Source organism: Arvicanthis niloticus, chromosome 6 (genome assembly GCF_011762505.2).
Source record: "Arvicanthis niloticus isolate mArvNil1 chromosome 6, mArvNil1.pat.X, whole genome shotgun sequence".
In the NCBI taxonomy this organism is placed as follows: Eukaryota; Metazoa; Chordata; class Mammalia; order Rodentia; family Muridae; genus Arvicanthis; species Arvicanthis niloticus.
This window is the reverse complement of record NC_047663.1, coordinates 92,171,049-92,177,480: the sequence shown is the minus strand read 5'-3', so window position 1 is coordinate 92,177,480 and position 6,432 is coordinate 92,171,049. Positions and strand designations below refer to the sequence as shown.

The 6,432-nt window shown below is 43.8% G+C and overlaps 1 pseudogene; it reads right to left on the bottom strand.

Annotated features, from left to right (window-relative positions):
- Positions 1-373: 373 nt before the first annotated feature.
- LOC117711439 (olfactory receptor 1f45-like) lies at positions 374-1,316 on the bottom strand (annotated as a pseudogene).
- Positions 1,317-6,432: the final 5,116 nt, after the last annotated feature.

The window sequence follows — 6,432 nt, the reverse complement described above, 5'->3', positions numbered from 1 at the left end:
CAACCCAAACCCTTTCTGGTTTAAGCCAGAATATGAGTGGGATAATCCAATAATCCATTCTTGGTCACAGCTGGAGATATCTCAAGGCAAGCCCAGGGGCAGTTCTTCTTCTAAGTTTCATGGGCCAAGGTGGGTAACTCCACCTAGATCCTGTCACTTGGTCTATTGTGGTAAACAAGGTCTTTCAGGCCTGCTCAAGGCAGGGGGAAGGGCACACTCCCTCAAGGAGAAGTCCTCACAGTCCCTCAGGGAGGAGCCCTTGCAGTCCCTCAAGAAGTCCTTGTAGTCACTCAAGGAGGAACCCTTGCAGTCCCTCAAGTAGGTGCTCTCAAGACCTTTCTGGGAGTAGCCACAATGATTAGTCCAAATATTCTCACTGGACAAAAAAAGCACTTCTTCTGTTGACCAGTTTTTGTAGAGCCCCTTTCAAGTCCCTGTTCCTCAGGCCATAGATAAAAAGGTTAAACATAGGAGTCACCACTGTGTACAAAACAGTGGCTGCCTTGTCCCTCTCAGGTGAGTGGGCAGAGGAGGGGTTGAAATACATTGCAATGATGGTGTCATAGAAGAGACAGACGACAGCCAGATGTGAGCCACAGGTAGAAGAGGTTCTCCATCCTCCCCTAGAGGATGAGACTCTCAGAACAGCACAGGTGATGTGGATGTAGGAGATCAGGATGCAGACAAATGGGGTGACCATGATCACAATTCCCTCTGTATGAATAATTGGCTCATTGAGATGAGTGTCTGAGCAGGAGAGTTTCAGGAGGGGAGTCACATCACAGAAAAAGTGGGGGATAATGTTGTCCCCACAGAAGGAGAGTTGAGCTATGAGCAGAGTGTGTAATAGGACATTTAGACTGACAGTGACCAATGATCCAGCCACCATCAGGACACAGAGCTTATGTCATCTTTGTTGTGTAGTGTAAAGGATGGCATATGACCACAAATTGGTCATAAGCCATCACAGCCAGCAAGAAATTGTCCATGTCAGCAAACACACAGAGAAAATACATCTGTGTGAGACACCCAGAGAAGGAAATGGCCTGACTCCTGAATATGTGGTTGGCCAGCACCTTGGGGACAGTGGTGGAGGAGAAGCAGACATCCACAAAGGACAGGTTGCTGAGGAAGAAGTACATGGGGGTGTGCAGGTGGGAGTCTGTGCTGATGGCCAGGATGATGAGCAGATTTCCCAGGACAGTAGCCAGGTACATGATGAGGAAGAGCAGGAAGAGGAGCTGCTGCTGCTGGGGCTGCCTGGAGAGTCCCAGGAGGAGGAACTCGGAGACACTCGACTGGTTGGTGCTGCTCATGAGTCTGAGGCCACCAAGGTGAATAGAAGACAATAAAGTCAAAACCTTGATGAGCAGGGTCACACGGTGATAAGGGTGTCTGGCAGAGTCACGATGTGATAGGACACTGGTGATCTAGATTTACAAATGAATGCATAGAGTTGCTAACACAGAATATGCTCATCCCATCTACACATCCCAACACTCACCCATGATGTATTACCTACCTGAGCATCCGTCAGTCCACACAGCCTCTAAGACTACCTGTGTGTTTGCTCACACCTCTCAGCTCTCCCTCTACCTCAAACACAGCTCAGAACAATATCAAAATGTTTTTTTAGTCCTGTGTTCATTGCAGGTGTTAACCAATGGATTTAGGGCTTCTAAATTGCCTTCCTGCCTCTGGAAGAAGTGGAAAGGAGGTTTCTAAACTAACTTCTCAGAATAATCAAATGCTTATGTTCCCACTGCTGTAACCTTACCTGGAGGGAGGTTGGTGCTATCCATGCTGTCCAGCTTGACCTAAATGCAGGGTCTGTGATATTTGGAAACACTGGTAAGTCCTAAGCAAGTGAGGAGCAGGTATTTGGGTTCTTGGTCTTCTGAGCAGAAAAGATGTTCAGAACAATCACAGAACAGTCATATACAGAAGTCTCTTTGACCAATGAGACCAGAATCCCTCAGAGCCTCATTAGAGACAAGAAGAAAGAAACTCCCATCTACATCTTTGGCCTCTTTGGACCAAACATCAATAACACAGGATGTTGAGAGCCGCACTACCCCACGATTGGGGGCCAAAAATGTTGCAGACCGCTCTATCAATGTTGTTGCCAAAAGCCTTGGGGGGCTAAATTGTTAGAGCCCACACTGCCCCAGGCTGCTCAGGTCTGAGGGTCGGGGTTCAGCAAGAGAGTGGGGACAGATGGGAATAATGAAGACCAGAGTGTGATTCAATCTCATTTATTCTTCAATCTCTCTTCCTCTCTCCATGTCCCTAGTTCCTAGTCCTAAATTCCTAGCACCAAGTCTCAGGTCCTAATCCCTGTTCCAGCTGTAATAAATCTCAAGTCCTAATTCCTAGTTCCAAGTTCTCTTCCAAGTTTCAAGTACCTAAGTCCTAGTCCTTTCTCCAAGTACCCTTCCAGTTACAAGTTATCTGCTCCAAGTCTCAAGTCTCAAGTACTCTTCCAAGTACAAGTGTCTAATCCAAGTGTCTAATTCCTAGTTGCCTGTTTTGGGTACAAGTGTCTAATAATTTCTTCTGTCTGCCTCTCGCCTTTTATATGTCTCACTTCTAAGCCACGCCTTTAAGTCACGCCTTTAAGTCTCACACACCCAAGTGCCATAGTTACTGCACTATTGCTGTGAAGAAACACCAAGGCCAAAGTAACTCTTGTGGGGAGCTGACAGAAGGTGGCTATCATCCTTGCAGCCATCTTGAGCCATATACCCTGACAAGAGACTTTTTTACACTAGCCTATAACAGCTGAGCACACTCTGATAACATCTTGTTTTAGATACCCAGGATTTTCCCTTGGGTGTGTGAGACTTAAAGGTGTGATTTAGAGCTGAAACTTAAGGGTGTGACTTAAAGGCATGGCTTAGAAGTAAGACATATAAAAGGTGAGAGGCAGACAGAAGAAATTATTAGACACTTGGATTAGACACTTGTACTCGAGACGCACTTGGAAAAGAACTTGGAAAAAGACTAGCAACTTGGAACAGAGATTAGGACTTGAGATTTATTACAGAGGAACTAGGAATTAGGACCTGGGGCTTAGTACTAGGAACTAGGACTTGGAAAGAGAGAAAAGAGACTGAAGAATAAACAGGATTGAATCACACTCTGTCTGGTCTCCATTCTTCAAGTCCGTCCTCACTCTCTCTCTTGCTGAACCCCAACCTGTGGACCGGAGCAGCTTGGGGCAATACAGGCTCTAACAATTTAGCCCCCAAGGCTTTTGGCAGTGTGGGTTCCAATATTGATAGAGCAGTCTGCAACATTTTGGCCCCCCAAGAGTGGGGCAGAGTGGCTCTCAACATTTTGGCGCCCAATGTGGGGCAGCTCAGGCTGCAACAACTCTTATAAAAGCAAGCCCTTAATCATAGCCTCTTTTGCAGTTTTAGAGGGTTAGTCCATGATAATCAAATTGGAAAGCATACAGGCTTGGTTCTGGACCAGTGACTTTACATCCTAATAAACAAACTGCAAGAAGAGAGAAAGAGGGAGACAGAAAGACAGGGAGACAGAGTGACAGAGATAGACAGACAGACAGACACAGACACATAGACATACAAAGACAGACAAGGGACAGAGAGACACTGTACCTGGTGAAGACTTTTGAAACCTCAAAGCCTACCCCCAGTAACACACCTCTCACAAGGCCAGACCTCTTAATCCTTTCCTAAACTATCAACCAATTAGGAAATACACATTCAAATATATAAGTCCATGCAAACCATTCTCCTTCAAAGCACAATACTGGGTATATTCCTCAATTGCTCTCCACCTTATATTTTTGGGCAAGGTCTCCTGATGAACACAGAAATCACAATTATGACTAGTCTAACTAGTCAGCTTGCCCTAGAGATCCTGTGTCACGATGCTGCATGGGTAGAATTACAAGTAGCTACCATGCTGGCCTGGCTTTTACATTGGATCAGGGATCTGAACTTTTTCTTCATAATTGCATGGTAAATATTTATACACTAAGCCTTCTACACATTTTTGACAGAAATAGGTTTTAATAAGTGAATCTTGTTCTAGCAGTAGGTAAATGTCTGATGAGCAAACTGTACTAACAATTCCTTAAAGTACAAATTTCTCATTTTTTGTAGATTCAGTTGTATCATGCAATGATTTTTTGGAAGCTATCTTACAAGACAATATTTTACTAAGCAGATACATGATAGGATGTTTTGCTGAGGCAGACACTTTGGAGGACCTATGATGTTACAAAAGACTATAAGTAGAACACAACAGACAGTGAATGGTGCTTCTAAAACACTGACCAAAATGGTGAGTTGCAACATGCCATTGCTTTGCCTAGCAATGCTTCACTTGTCTTCATTGATGACACTCTTGCATTGCTTCACTTTGCAATGCTTTGCTGGTCTTTACAGATCTTCATTTGTTGTGACTTTGTAGAGAGGAATGTGACAAAGCTTCTCCTGGTATTTCAGCTGCTTCTTGCTGCTTCTGCGGACTCGTGCCAATTCAGCAGAGACTCAAGGTTCTTTCTGGATTTAGCCTCTGCTAATAATTTGTGTTTGGTGGTTGTCATTTGGACTGGAGTGCCACTAATGGTTTGTGTGTGATGTTTTGGACTAGACTGTTGATATCCTGACAATGAAGATTGAAGTACTACTTTTAACAGGTGCATATCCCCCTTGTTTTATTAACCAACTTTTGTCCCCTAACTTTGGTCAGTGTTTTAGAAGGAAGGTTAAAGCATTTTAAAACCCTTATTAAACCCTGTCGCAAAAAAAATAATAATAATAATAAAATGAAACCTCTTATTAAAGTAAGTTTTGAAAAATCTAAGCCTACCGGTGGTACCCAGCATGACTTAGGCATGACGGGTACCTCTGCTTCCAATCTAGAATAAAAAAAGGCAGATTTTAATCTGCTGGAAATATTCTTTAAGAAAGTTAGAAAATAGCAGCTGCTGCCACAGGGTGGTCTCCTAACTTGCTCCCAGAGGAGATTTTCTGGTTTTGCTTCATAGTCTCGTGTAGACCATTTTGATAAAGATTGGGGAAAAAGCTGAACACTCAGAAGGTTCACTCAATTCTCTTGTGTTAGAGAAGATTGCAGAGTTGGCGCTGCACTTAGAGAGAGTGTGAATAGAGATCGAGGTGCTTGAACACAATAAAAGCCAGTAGGAGAGCAACAGTGTTCAGGATTGGTGTTGAGTCTGGGAATTTACTGCACAGTGAAAGAAGAAAGCAAACTAGACTGGAAGGCAAACTGCCACCCTGCCTGTGCCACCTACTTTTACTGCCAGGTGGCCAGAGCACAGAGTGAGACACGGGTCCAGGAAGAGCAGGAGGCACTATAGGGACAACAGGTTAGTGCTCAGCCAAGTGCACCTCAAGAGGAGTTATTTGGGGTTACACAGGCACCTTCAGCCTTCCAGTCTTTGTGCAGCATATGCCTGCTAATGGTGGTGATCACACTTATAATAAGTTGACATGGCATCCAATATAAATGCTAGATCTAAAACATTTTAAAGAGACTGTGGTATTGTATGGCTTGCATTCTCCATGCATTAAAGAAATGAGTAACTGGGTTACACAGCCTAGAGTTATTCCCTAAGACTGCAAGGAATTGGTGTCAGATATGCTAGAAGCTGGTCAAAAATTATAATGTTTGTTGTGGTGGAGGTACAAAGCCACAAAAATAGATCAATGGAATATAGCAAAGGGGATAAATGTTATTAAAGACCAATTGCTTAGGGGAGGGCATTATGCTGAGCTACAGGAACAAACTCAATCTGATGATGTTGTAATAGAACAATGTCACATTGAGGCTTCAACAGCCTGGGATATGATTGAGGAGCCAGGGGATGCGAGGGTAGGGTGGTGAGATCTACCTCATTAACTAAGGTAATACAGGGTCTTATGGAAGCATTTACTGATTTGTTGCAGACACTGGACTCAGCTGTAAATAGAGCCATATCAGACAGTCACTGATAGAAATCCTGGCATTTGAAAATCCAAGAAAGCAATCAGACCATTGAAAACAGGAGGAGCCCCAATAGTCAAATAGATAAGAGAGTCAACTGGTATTGCCGTTCAGAAACATTATTCTAAAATCCCAGGAAAAGCCATAGCTAGAAGTCTCAGTAATTAAAATGCCCAATGCATTAGTTGTGATGAATTTGGCCATTTCCCAAGAAATTGTAAGGCTGGAAGATTCAAAGTGCAGAAGAGCAAGTAAATTGACTCTAAAGTATTAGGCCGGGCGGTGGTGGCGCACGCCTTTAATCCCAGCACTTGGGAGGCAGAGGCAGGCGGATTTCTGAGTTTGAGGCCAGCCTGATCTACAGAGTGAGTTCCAGGACAGCCAGGGCTACACAGAGAAACCCTGTCTCGAAAAAACAAAACAAAAACAAAAAACAAAAAAACAAAAAAA